Source organism: Hermetia illucens, chromosome 4 (genome assembly GCF_905115235.1).
Source record: "Hermetia illucens chromosome 4, iHerIll2.2.curated.20191125, whole genome shotgun sequence".
In the NCBI taxonomy this organism is placed as follows: domain Eukaryota; kingdom Metazoa; phylum Arthropoda; class Insecta; order Diptera; family Stratiomyidae; genus Hermetia; species Hermetia illucens.
This window is the reverse complement of record NC_051852.1, coordinates 63,610,228-63,624,955: the sequence shown is the minus strand read 5'-3', so window position 1 is coordinate 63,624,955 and position 14,728 is coordinate 63,610,228.

Sequence of the window (14,728 nt, the reverse complement as noted above, 5' to 3'; positions counted from 1 at the left end):
GCTGTGTTCCGTGTTTAGCACGGAAACCGAACTGATGGTCTGGAATAATGTTGTTAAGATTGCAATGTTGGACCAGCCCTACGGTCCATGCTTTCTCAAAAAGCTTACCCAGGTTAGATAGAAGTGAAACGGATCTGAAGTTACCAGGTTCACAGGAGACACCTCCTTTCCGAATGGCTATAATTTTGGCTATTTTCCAGGTGGATGGGAAGTAGCCATTATTAATGCAGTTATTAAAAACCGCAAGCAGGAACTTAATGAAGGCTACTGGAAGATTTTTTAAGACGAAATTCGTAATTCCATCTGGGCCTGCTGACTTTTTACCGTTAAGGTTATGGGTAATAGCAGTGAGTTATGATAAACTTAGAAATTTGCTCGAATCAGTAGGCTTGTTGGAAGGGTTCTGGGCAGAAAAAGACGTGATTCTGTAGCAGTTCCTAGAAGTGAAATCTCTGACTGTTGAATCAACAGTCTTAGTGAGAGCCGTTCTGTTTCTCGGAGGTGTTGCTTTGAGCTGCCGCTCGAAGTATTCCCCAAGTGTTTTTGCTTTCTCAGCATCACTGCAGACTTGCACTTTGTTTTGGGTTAGAACAAAGTTGCGGGCTTTGTATTTCCCTTTTAGCCTGTTGATATTTTGGAACATATTAGCTCCAGGCTTAATGTCTGCAAGTTTGTGGGTCAATTCCTTGCTACGGAAAGTCACCACCATAACATGGATTAGCGCACTGAGACAGTTAATTCGGGAGAGTAATGCTTTATACTCCGCATTTATTTTATTCCCGCGCTCGTGAAATTTGCGCTTGAGATTACGCCTCCAAATCTGCCTAACTTTCAAGTGGAGCATTATCTCATGTGGAAGAGAATTGAACTCAAACTCATCGACTTTTATCAGATTAGAGTTCCTGCGTGTAGCAGTGTCAATAGCGTCAGACGCCAAGTTAGTAGCCTCGTCGATTTCCGACAGGTTGCCATTATCCCAGTCAGTGTGGCCGAAAGACCTAATTGTGGTCATTACTCTCTAGAGGTGAAGACAGTTTGAGATTGACCGCGAAGTGGTCGGACAGGCCTGGTAAGGTATCACATGATATTAACTGAAAGCTTTGCTTCATTTCCATAGACAGAAGGAAGTAGTCTAATATAGATTTGGGCCTACTGGGCCTTAACGGAAAATTCGGCAAGACCATCACGAGATTGGTAGGCGAGAAAAGGTCGTGGATCCATTTGAGCAGGGTTTTCCCATTACAGTTTTTAACTAAAATAGTCCATTTCTTTGCAAACCACAATTTTTAGATACACCGGAACATAGACTAGGTTTTTTACAATCAATACTCGATAGATGAAATAATTAGAATTTATTAATTTTAATGAATCAGTAAGAGCAAACGACTATTTACACGTTAGAGGCAGAAGAGAATGATCTCGCTTCATGTGTTTCTTTCTGTCCCTAACTCATGGCACATTTTCCTCGCTAGTCCTCCACTCCCGTGGCGAGCTCTACAAAGTGCACAGTTCCGCGCCATCTATTTATTTGCATTCGCAACATTCGAAATAAATTGCGAATGCTGCGAATCCTGCTGCGCCACATCCCTCCGCCCCCAGATGAAACCTAGGGGTTTCGGTGACTGATCCCGGAACTTCGTTCACCGTCAATCCACAAAGCGGACACGACGCTGCTTCGGGGCGGACACGGGTTTCAGCCTGGACAGAGAGACCGCCTTTTTGTGTCCACCGATCTCGAGCTGGAAGAAATGTTCTCCCCGCTCGAGAACGCGGTACGGGCCCTCTTATGGAGGCTGCAGCGGCTTCCGGACGGCATCCGTCCTGACCAGAACGTGCGTGCACGTGTCCAGTTCCTTGGGCGAACAGGCAGGTGTGGACGAGTGTCGGGTGGGTGGTGTGGCTTTTATGCGTCGGAGATTGTCCCTCTTGTCGAAGACCGGATCGCTTGGGAGTCTCGGGTTCTCCCCGTATACTAGCTTCGCGGGGCTGGCAGCAAATTCCTCTCGGCGGGTTGTACGTTGGCCGAGTAGAACGAGAGGTAAGACTTGGGACCAGGACGGATCGTCGCGTGCCATAATGGCGGCTTTCAGCGTTCGGTGCCAACGTTCTAGCATCCCATTGGATTGCGGGTGGTATACAGTAGTCCGCTGGCGTTTAAAACCAAGGAGTTTGCCTAACTCGGAGAAAAGGGTGGACTCAAATTGCATTCCCTGGTCAGTGATGACCACTGCAGGGATGCCGAAGCGGGGTATCCACTCTCGACAGAGGGCTTCGGCACACGATTACGCCGTAATATCTTTCAGAGGTATTCCCTCAGGCCACCGCGTAAACCTGTCGATGATTGTGAGACAATACCTATAACCGTGCGAGTCTCGCAAAGGTCCTACTATGTCGAGGTGTATTGTGTGGAACCGCTTGGTAGTGCGGGGGAATGAGCCCACTTCTTTCCTTACATGCCTGGAGACTTTACACTTCTGGCATGCGATGCACTCTCTGGCCCAGGAATTGACATCCTTATTCATAGAGGGCCAGAAGTATTTTTCGGTGACTAGCCGATTTGTTGTCCTGATGCCTGGATGCGCTAAGTCGTGAACTGCGTGGAACAGTTCCTTGCGAAAGGTGGCCGGAATGTATGGCCGAGATCCCTTTTCCGAGTCTTCGCAGCAGAGAGAGAGGTTTGAGCCGAAGATGGGCAACTCCCGAAATTTGTATTTGGGGTTGGATTTGAGGCTCTGAAGTGCTGCGTTATCCTCCTGCGCCTTGGCAATAGCCGAGAAATCGAGTGAGGCGGGGATGTTAACCTCGGAGACACGAGACAAAGCGTCAGCAACTATGTTGTCCTTGCCGGACACGTGCTGGATGTCTGACGTAAACTGGCATATAAAGCTCAGATGTCGAAGCTGACGAGGGGACGCTTTGTCGGGCTTCTGTTTCAAAGCATACGTGAGTGGCTTATAGTCCGTGAACACTGTGAAGGGCCTGCCATCTAGGGAGAAACGGAAGTATTTGATGCTCAAGTACGCGGCGAGCAGTTCGCGATCGTAGGTACTGTAGTTCCATTGAGCGGAATTCAACTACTTCGAGAAGAAGCTCAACGGCTGCCAAACTTGATCCGCCTTTTGGTGAAGGGCAGCACCTACTGCGATGTCAGAGGCATCAACAAAAGCGGCTAGGGGTGCATCTTGCAGAGGGAATGCCAAGAGTGTAGCGTTGGCCAGTTGTTGACGGGATTTGTCAAACGCGCGGTTAGCCTCTTCAGACCACACGATCTCTCGTGTGTCCTTAGTTTTGGGGACAGACAAGTACGCGTTCAAAATGGACTGGTGATGGGCGGCCTTGGGCAGGAAATGACGGTAGAAGTTTACCATGCCCAAGAACCTCCTCAACTCCCTTCATGTCTTTGGACGCGGGTAGCTTATTATCGCTTGCACCTTGTCTGGGTCGGACTGTATTCCTTCAGGGGAAATGAAATGGCCGAGGAATCTCACCTGTTTATGGAGAAATTTGCATTTCTCAACGTTTAGGACTAAACCGGCCTGAAGGAGACGTTGAAAAATGCACTCGAGATGGGCTAAGTGCTCAGACTCAGTGGAAGAAACGACCAAATCATCATCCAAATATACAAAACAGAAGTCGAGGTTCCGCAGGACTGAGTGAATGAACTTTTGAAAGGTTTGCGCCGCATTGCACAATCCCAAAGTCATTCGGGTGAACTCGAAGAGTCCAAAGGGTGTTCATATTGCCGTCTTTGGAATGTCTTCAGGAGCTACTGGGATTTGGTGATAAGCCTTGGTTAAGTCCAAGGTTGAAAAGATGCGGCAATTCGCTAGGTGATGCGCAAAGTCGTGGATGAGTGGAATTGAATATCGGGCAGGAACAGTCTGTGCATTTAGCCTTCTGTAATCCCCACATGGGCGCCATTCGCCGTTTGGCTTAGGGACCATATGCAGTGGGGAAGACCAACAGCTGTTTGAGGGCCTGCAGATACCCTGTTGAACGAGTTGTTCAAACTCTTTCCGTGCAATAGCCAGTTTCTGGGATGGTAGAGGACGCACCTTCAAGAAGATCGGGGAACCAGTAGTGATAATGTGGTGCTGCACATTGTGCTTCACTGGTTTGGAGAGACTACACTCGGTAGTAATCTGTCTGAACTTTTGGAGAAGTGCCCGAACACGAGAGTCGGTAATGTCTTCTAAAAGAATGGAAAGATTATTGCCTGGGTGAGATATCAATTGTCCCGACGAATTAAGGTTGGTCGTGGGGTCTATAAGGGACTTATTTTGCAAGTCTACCAGCAATCCATAGTGACACAAGAAGTCTGCGCCTAATATGGGGAAGCTGACATCCGCCAGGATGAAACGCCACGAAAATGTCCTAGGCAAGCCAAGACTCACGTCCACTTGCCTATACCCGTATGTGTTTATGCGGGAGGAATTTGCTGCCGCAAGTTTGAGCGATTGTGGAAAAAGTTGATGTTGCCGAGGTACGGGAAGAACCGAAACCTCCGCACCAGTATCGATGGGGTAGTTGCGCCTGCTGAGGGGGTCGTAAATTGTTAGGCGACGTGGCGCTGCGCTCTGGGAGGCCGTCGCCAGGACCCCCCGCGGACCTAGTTTTTTGCGGCAGGCGTGAATTTGCAAGGGATAGTACACTTGGTGGCTTTATCGCCGAATCTGCGGTGGTACCAGCAAATCCCTCGGTCCGTGGACTGTCCCGACGACCTGCTACCCGAACGCTCTTTACGGGTGGCAGACCGTGAGCGAGCTCGCGATCTGGCGCCCGAACGTTGAGCGTCCAACGTCGCCCGCATCTCAGCCACACTGGCTGTTAAGGCGGCTATCTCGCCAGTTCCTCCAAGGAACCGGAGACGCAAGCGAGGATCACCTGGGTGCCCTCCGGGAGCCGTCGCAGCCAGAGATCTTGCTCCCACCCAATTGCCTCATTTCGCGAAGCAATTGGCTGGGAGTTCGATCACCCAACGTTAAACACGCCAGCAAGTGATCTAATTTTGCCGACTCGCTTGCCGACAGGCGCCTGATCAACTCGCTCTTGAGCTGCGTGTATGATGTCGACTTCACTACATCGGACACCAGAAGAATCGACTCTTCATCCAGGCCGACCACCGCATAATTGAAGTGGGTCGCGTCCGATGTGATTCCGAACATTTGGAACTGCGCTTCCAAATGTATGAACCACAGCTCCGGGTTCCGCCGCCAAAATGGAGGAGCACGCACGGCGAGGGCGGTCACTTGTGGGTCCGATGGGCCTGCCGCGTCTTTGTTGTCGATCGACATCTTGACTAGTAAAAAGGAAACTTCTTTTCGACGCGAGTGTTAAAACGAAAACGCAGTGAAACTGTTCTAACTACACGGCAGGGCGAACACACAAATTCACGCACGTACAAAGAAATCACCACCGAAGCGGACGCTTTTCAGCGCAGACCGAAACCACTTCCCAGAACTTCGCCCAGAGAGCGGACAACCAACGATGATCCGCATCTAAAAAGCCTGAACGCTGTCTCTTGCAGCGGGCATAATATTTATTGATTTTTTTTTCTTTTTAATAATAAATTCAACTAAAACAAATTAAAATTCAAACAACAAAATTCAACAAATTACAACAATGATTCGCTGCTGCGGCGGTGAAGGTGACGACGGCTGCAGCGGCGCTGGCGGCAACGGCTGCGGTGTTGATGGTGAAGGCGGCGGCGGCGTCGATGCTGGAGACGGCGAGCGTGGTTGCGACGGCGTCTCTGGTGGCTGTGGCGGCAGCGATAATGGCTGCGGCAACGATGGTGGCTGCGGCAGCGATGGTGGCGGAGTCTTTGGCTTCTGCCTGATAGCGGTGGCTGTTGAGATGAAGTCAATTGTGGCCTTATTTGAGTTTAAGACCGCGGTTGCCAAATAATCGTTCGTTTTCGTTGAACTTCTGATGCGTCGGCTCTCCGAGTGGTTCTGGATACCTGGCAGATGATGGGTTCGCTGCTGCGAGTCAGAATTGCAACAACGGTGGCGGAGTCTTCTGATAGTGTGAATAGCCGACACTTTCAATTTTCGCATTCACCACTTGTTGAGCGGCCTCAGTCGCTGCAAACGAATTGCTCTCAGTTACACAAGTAATGGGATATGAGAATTTTGTTTTCCTTCATGGACAAATTCTTGCATAGGAACTAATGTGAATTTCTTTTCCTGGATCAATCCAGAGAATGTCAACATGATCCAACTAGGAGTCACAAAACAGTCAAATAACATCGAATTCTCGGCAATGGTTTTTTTTAATTTTTAGATCCGTTACTCAAACTTTTTGTTACGGGGTCACCAATTTAACTAAAATAGTCCATTTCTTTGCAAACCACAATTTTTAGGTACACCGGAACATAGACTAGGTTTTTTACAATCAATACTCGATAGATGAAATAATTAGAATTTATTAATTTTAATGAATCAGTAAGAGCAAACGACTATTTACACGTTAGAGGCAGAAGAGAATGATCTCGCTTCATGTGTTTCTTTCTGCCCCTAACTCATGGCACACTTTCCTCGCTAGTCTTCCACTCCCGTGGCGAGCTCTACAAAGTGGACAGTTCCTCATTTCTAGATTGGCACCTAATATAAACGGAGACAATGAGAATCCGTTTATTGCCAGCCGTTTTAATGAAAGCCGCCGCAGCGGAACAGGTTAGTAGGTTGTCTATGGCGACTTCCTCGAATTCATAATCTTTTTTTATTAATAGGGCAGAACCGGTGTTGTTATCGTCCCGGATAATGTTATAGCGGGTGAAGTTCACGTTATGCCTGCTTTTAAGATGGGTCTCCGAAGCGCAATAAATGTCTGCTTTCAGAGAGTGGATCAACACCTGGGCAGTGGCACGTTTGGCATGAGATACAAGGGACGCGAAGTTAAAAGTAACGATACTTAACTCCATAAATTAAGAATAAGTTTAATGGCAACGAATTGCCGTTGTTCATTCGTGCTGGCTGAGGTGAGGGCTCCAATCAATTCACGGAATGCAGCCGGCTGGTTTGGGAGAGACTTTGTTGGAGGTGGAGATGCAGGGGCCACCCGAGGCAGTGATTGTTTCATGGCTTGGGTGTAAGATATGCCTGGTTTGGCCAAACTTTGCGACAGTTGTGCTACTGCCTGTTTGGTCTGCTGTGTTTCTTTAGATTTGCGAACTTTGGCAGCTTCTTTTCGGGCCAGCATATCTTTATATGCTGGGCAACCGCGGAAGCTGGCGGGATGTCCGACTTTACCGCAGTTGCAGCATTGCGGCACCTCCGTTGAGGGGCGTGGGCAGTTGCCACACGGATGTTTTGTGGTGTACTTAACGCACCGATGTACAATTGTACAATTTTGAGTAACGTGCTCAAAATTTTGACAATTGAAACATTGAATCTGTCCCAACGGTCTTATTTTTTCTAAGGTAACCTTCTGGTGTAGAATGTATTTCACCTTGAAGGCGTCGTTGAGCTCTTGAGAGGGCTCGAAGGTCACTATAAAAAGTCCCGATTGAGACTTCATTGGGAGAGAAGGATTCCCCTTATGTAGAGCTTTGTCCTGATTTGTCAGGAAGTTGGCTACAGACCGGATTTTAAGCTGCGGATGCTCAGCTTTGAGCTCCACCAGAATTTCTACAGCATCGGTTTCCCGATGTAATCCTCAAGGATTGAGGGGTGCTTGTTGTGGCGTTTAAGCCTTGCTCTTTGATGAGAGCAAAGATTTTGCAAAGAGCAAAGATTTTGCCGTGATCCTCGATGGATTCGGCGAAAATGAGGGTCTTATCCGCCCTCGTGTTCTCGAATGTTGCCTTTATCCCTTTTGCCTTAAGGGACTTTAGCAGAACAGGAACATTTAATGAATATCCGGTAATTACCGGTATCTTTTGCTTCTTTGGTTTCTGAGCGGGGGTTGGGGTAATATTTGCCTGGGGAGTGCTTTCACTAATTTTAACACTTTTAGCACTAACCTTACTCCTTTTTGACTTACGTCTTGTGACGAAGTTGAATGGGTCTTCGTCCTCCGATGTTGCGGCAGTGATGTTGCTGGTTACGATCTTGTTTACTCCAACGTTGTTGGCTGCAATGCTGCCGGCTATGATGTTGCTGGCTTTAAAGTTGGTCGGCTCTACCGAGACAGCTCCGGCGAAAGCAGACGCACATCCCACGATATCGTCCACTTCAATGGGCTGTCCGGTTTGCAGGATTTCATTCTCCTGCCGTTTTTCACGTTCTGCTCTGAGCTCTGCCCGGGGCTTCGCGATCTCCTCCTTCAGCATTTTAATTATATCGAGCAGATTTGCTTGATTTTCGTCTCCGGGGCTCTTCGTCAGAGGGGCCCCCGATCTTCGCCCTCTTGGCGGACATCCTGTCCCCAAGCCCGTCCTGCGTGGATGTCAGGAATTCGGTTCACTAAAAGAAAACAGAAAAAAACAAACGCATGTAAATATACTTTAATATACGTTGTCTTAATAATATTGAGATCCACTGTATATTGTTAACAGAACGATACTTCCTTTGTTTAATTGCACTCCGCTTAACACTTCCGTCACTTTTGTCACTTTTTAATTTTCCGTTCCTAGAGCACTTGGATTGCTCCGCAACGCATCCGTTCACTACGAGATCTCGAAGCGAATTGAATCTGCCTTGCATCTACACCTCTTTTAACGAGGCACCTGCCAATGTGTTTGTTCAGGCCCTACAAGGCTTACTAACAATTTATGGGTAACGTTAATTTGGGTCTACTTTATCGACATCGTCTGTTGTCGGTGCCAGCGCATGAGTTAAGTTCGAGGGTTTGAAAGCGGAGCAGCTGGAAAATGAGCCTTCAAAATTAGAATTTCTTACGGTGAGGGGTAAACCAGAACAACAGAAGAAACTTTGCGTTGCTTTGGAATCGCGTGATGTTAACGTTAAGGAGCGTGATATCCAATATAAATCTATATCAGTTATCGAGGATCGAGAAAGAAACGGTCAATGAAGCCTCAGCACGTTGGAAGTTTTAGGGTAAAGTTTAACGACAAAGTCGTCCTGAAGTGCGAAGACCTGCGGCCTAAGTCTCGAAAGTTGGAAGTTGGTGTAGAGAATCAACTACAACGAATAGAAAAACCGGAAGCTCAAGAATGAAATGTTTGGTGGATGTTTTATGTAAGAATATTTGGATTGGATCAGGGCTTTAAAACATGTTAAAGGACTTCATTGAAGACCATTATTTTTTAAAATTTCTCAACAGAGTAGTTTCTGTGAGTGGGTTCTTAAAATAATTAACCCCCGCACTCCTCTTTACAACCAATGCTAATTCGAAAAGTACTCAGCAATTTGAAACTCCACAAACCTATACATTTGGTACTTCACATGCCTATACTCGGTCAAACAAAAGTTAACCCCTTCCTTTTGTCTGTATCGAATGTGAATATCGCTAAACTTCCCATTGTCCAAGTGGATCCCATTGAAATTCCAGAGGCAAGTGAGGAAGAGATTATGGAAACTGCAAAGAAAATAGCGCTGATAAGGCTCCTGACAATGGCTAATTTGCACTCCCTAGCCATAAAAACCTTTGGATGCAGGAAAAGGCGGATGTAACCACAAAATAAATGGGATATTTACAGATGGATCGGGTGACCCCATTGCGAAATAAGTTTCGACCTAACATACGAGTTTTAAGCGGATACTACATTATTGAGGATACGTCTATCGATTTGAGTATGACAATTTGTCGTACGGTCCAAAGTGTCCGGACATTGCAAAGGAAGCGGAACACGTGATTCAAAGGACCGTATTAGAACATAATGCCGAACATATGCTGAAATCGAAGGGGATTTGGACTGCAGTCGAAAAGATGATGGTAGCTGTTCATAGGCAGCTTAGGTAGGAAGAAGTAAACCGGGATTCTATCTATTATCGTTTTCGAGGATAATTCAATTTACGTTGTTAAGTATCATCATTTATGTGTTGTTTTTCATATATATGCATAACAAGATCGCTTATTAAAGAAAATGAAAATTATTCAAATATATTTATTTTAGGTAGCTGTTGAAGGCGCTTTTTGATGTCAAATGTGAAATTAATTAATATATTTAATTTTGTCTGTTAACATTTTTTTAATTGCTAGGAATTTGTTGTTTGTAAACTCAAAATTTTCTCATTACCACTTGCAGGCACTTACTTACAGACTTCACAACATTTTATTTGGAGAAGTATTCTTTGATGTTTTTGGTGCAGTAGAAATAACTGAGAAAAAACATAGTGGTAGATATTCTTGCCGGATGGAATATTTTTCAAAATTTTCCAAGAAACATGATAATTCACCTGACGTAGTCGGGTCTATAACGAGGAATAAGAAGCCAGTCATAAATCTCCGTGGTTTTTGGGAAAAGGGTCTTGAAAGTTTTCAACAGTATATAGCACCAAACCTTAAGGCAGAGTGGACGCTTCTTTGGGAGTATCGACCCGTGTCTAAAGACAGAGAAGAGTACGTTTCGCATTTAATCATCATTTTTTATCATCATCATCATCATCATCAACGGCGCAACAACCGGTATCCGGTCTAGGCCTGCCTTAATAAGGAACTCCAGACATCCCGGTTTTGCGCCGAGGTCCACCAATTCGATATCCCTAAAAGCTGTCTGGCGTCCTGGCCCACGCCATCGCTCCATCTTAGGCAGGGTCTGCCTCGTCTTCTTTTCCTACCATAGATATTGCCCTTATAGACTTTCCGGGTGGGATCATCTTCATCCATACGGATTAAGTGACCCGCCCACCGTAACCTATTGAGCCGGATTTTATCCACAACCGGACGGTCATGGTATCGCTCATAGATTTCGTCATTGTGTAGGCTACGGAATCGTCCATCCTCATGTAGGGGGCCAAAAATTCTTCGGAGGATTCTTCTCTCGAACGCGGCCAAGAGTTCGCAATTTTTCTTGCTAAGAACCCAAGTTTCCGAGGAATACATGAGGACTGGCAAGATCATAGTCTTGTACAGTAAGAGCTTTGACCCTATGGTGAGACGTTTCGAGCGGAACAGTCTTTGTAAGCTGAAGTAGGCTCTGTTGGCTGACAACAACCGTGCGCGGATTTCATCATCGTAGTTGTTATCGGTTGTGATTTTCGACCCTAGATAGGAGAAATTGTCAACGGTCTCAAAGTTGTATTCCCCTATCCTTATTCTTGTTCGTGCTTGTGTTTGACCAGTGCGGTTTGATGTTGTTGGTTGATTCGTCTTCGGTGCTGACGTTGCCACCATGTATTTTGTCTTGCCTTCATTGATGTGCAGCCCAAGATCTCGCGCCGCCTGCTCGATCTGGATGAAGGCAGTTTGAACGTCTCGGGTGGTTCTTCCCATGATGTCGATATTGTCAGCATAGGCCAGTAGTTGGGTGGACTTGAAGAGGATCGTACCTCTTGCATTCACCTCAGCATCACGGATCACCTTCTCGAGGGCCAGGTTAAAGAGGACGCATGATAGCGCATCCCCTTATCGTAGACCGTTGTTGATGTCGAATGGTCTTGAGAGTGATCCTGCTGCTTTTATCTGGCCTCGCACATTGGTCAGGGTCAGCCTAGTCAGTCTTATTAATTTCGTCGGGATACCGAATTCTCTCATGGCCATGTACAGTTTTACCCTGGCTATGCTATCATAGGCGGCTTTAAAGTCGATGAACAGATGGTGCAACTGTTGTCCATATTCCAACAGTTTTTCCATCGCCTGCCGCAGAGAGAAAATCTGATCTGTCGCTGATTTGCCTGGAGTGAAGCCTCTTTGGTATGGGCCAATGATGTTCTGGGCGTATGGGGCTATCCGGCCTAGCAAGATAGTGGAGAATATCTTATAGATGGTACTCAGCAACGTGATACCTCTATAATTGCTGCACTGTGTGATATCTCCCTTTTTATGTATGAGACAGATTATGCCTCGCTGCCAATCGTCAGGCATTGATTCGCTGTCCCATACCTTGAGCACAAGTTGATGAACCACTTGGTGTAACTGGTCGCCTCCATATTTAACCAATTCGGCTGTAATTCCATCGGCTCCTGGCGACTTATGATTTTTTAGCCGATGAATTGCACGGACTGTTTCTCCTAAAGTTGGTGGTGGCAGTATTTGTCCGTCGTCTTCAGTTGGCGGGACCTCCAACTCGCCGATGTTCTGGTTGTTCAGTAGCTCATCAAAGTACTCAACCCATCGCTCTAGTATGCCCATTCTGTCGGAAATCAGATTTCCCTCTTTGTCTCGGCAGGATGAGCACCGAGGTGTATAAGGCTTCATCCTGCTGACTTGTTGGTAAAACTTCCACGCCTGGTGCGGTTGCTCCCTGTACTTTTCTAGTTCACAGACTTGTTGGTTCTCCCAGGCTTCCTTTTTCCGTCTGTGAAGTCGCTTCTCCGCTCGACGGAGTTCGTGATAAGTCTCTGCGCGTGCCCGCGTTCTTTGAGAATGCAACATTACTCGGTATGCGGCATTCTTCCGTTCCGTTGCTAGCTTACATTCATCGTCAAACCAGCCGTTCCGACTCCTTTTGCGGCTGGGGCCAAGTATATTTGTGGCCGTATCCATGATAACGTTCTTCAGGTGGTTGTGAAGATCATTAGTTGATGCTTCATCTCCAGGTCCTCTATTGACTGCGGTTATTGCGGCATCCATTTCCCTCTTATAGGTGTCGCGGAGGGTTGTGTTGTGGATGGCTTCAGTGTTCAGAAATAACAGAGAAAAAACATAGTGGTAGATATTCTTGCCGGATGGAATATTTTTCAAAATTTTCCAAGAAACATGATAATTCACCTGACGTAGTCGGGTCTATAACGAGGAATAAGAAGCCAGTCATAAATCTCCGTGGTTTTTGGGAAAAGGGTCTTGAAAGTTTTCAACAGTATATAGCACCAAACCTTAAGGCAGAGTGGACGCTTCTTTGGGACTATCGACCCATGTCTAAAGACAGAGAAGAGTACGTTTCGCATTTAATCATCATTTTTTATGCTCAAACATTCTCGTATTCCAGTTATTATTACTTTAGTGAATATGTTGCTCAATTTAATGAGCTGGAATCATGCATTGCTCCTACGGACTCTAAGTTGAGACCAGATATTCGTAATTTGGAGAATGACAAAATAAAAATTGGTAACACACATAAAAGAAGGTAGGTACAGAATATAACTATTTTTTAATGTCAACTCGCAGTCAAAGCTATTTTCCAACAAATGTTATAACATTTCTAACCACAGACGCAAAATTTTAATAAGTTTACCGTTCCTCTTCCGAAGACCCCTCTTCTCGAGGTTTCGTGACTCTACAGCAAGCGGACTGACTTGAATTAGCTAATTTATCTTTGCACATATATACAGGGTGCGGCAGCATAACTTTCTTTTTTCAAATCTCAATAAAAACTATTGTATGCATCGGAAAATATTTATTTATTTTTTATAATGTAGGTACATGTCCAAAGTTTTTATTTACATTGTTTTGAAGATCAAATCTGTTAGGTGACGTCCCCCATTCTCCATAAATTGCGTAAACCGATTTCTGGCGTTTGTCATGACTCTTGTTAGCATAGCAGGTGTTATGTTGGCAATTTCTTTTTGGATGTTGGTCTTCAAACCTTGTAGGTTTCTTGGACGGTTCAAATAAACACGGGATTTCAAAAAACCCCATAGAAAAAAATCACAAGGGGACAGATCGGGAGAGCGTGCCGGCCATTCGAAATCGCCTCTAATTGAGATAAGGCGCTCTGGAAAGTGTTCCCTCAAAACAGCCATCGATGCTCTTCAAGTGTGTGCTGTTGCACCGTCTTGTTGAAACCAAGTGTCCCCCCAATCCAAATTTTCTAGCCGTGGGAAAAAAAATTCTATAGCATGTTTGCATACCGGTCCGAATTCACTGTCACTGTAACCTCATTTTCCTCAAAAAACCGGAGACCAATAATTCCAGCTGAGGAAATTGCACACCACACTGTGACTTTGGGTGAATGCAAAGGCTTTTGATGCAATTCTCGAGGGTTGGTGTCATCCCAGTAGCGCATGTTTTGTTTGTTAACCGATCCACACAAATGAAAATGGGCTTCATCACTAAAAAAAACAATAGCACCCTCGGGAACGACATCAAGAAGAAGCTCACAAGCGTTCATCCGAGAATTGAAGTCACGTTCTGGAAGTTCCTGCACTATCGCCATCTTATAGGGATGAAAATGAAGATCATCACGAAGAATTCTTCTCACAGAACAATCGGATAGTCCAAGGGCAGATGCGTGTTTGCGCGCAGAACGCCGTGGCGATCGCAACATTGACGCTCTCATTGCTTCAATGTTCTCAGGTGATCTAACGGGCCGAGGGACTCCAGTTCTTCTTTTTGTCACACTTGCAGTTTGTCTGAATGTAGTGACCCATGTAATAATTGATTTGTGGTCTGGGACGGGAGCCAACGAAGCTAAATTAAAGCGATTCTGAAATGCACGCTATGTTGCAATAACCGAACATCCGCTAGAAAAGTAAACCTCAACGGCAAAGGCACGCTCATCACTATTCCAACGCATGATGGCGACTGAACCGTGTCGGGACAAAACTTTACAGTATCCCCTCTTGAACGAGACCACTAGCGCTCCGCTATGACATCAACTAACTGAGTGGCGCGCATTTTAAAAAAGGAAGTTATGCTGCCGCACCCTGTATATGTGTACTTTAGACACGCATATATATATATGTATGCATCGTCATGCGGTTATAGACAATGTTTGCTTATT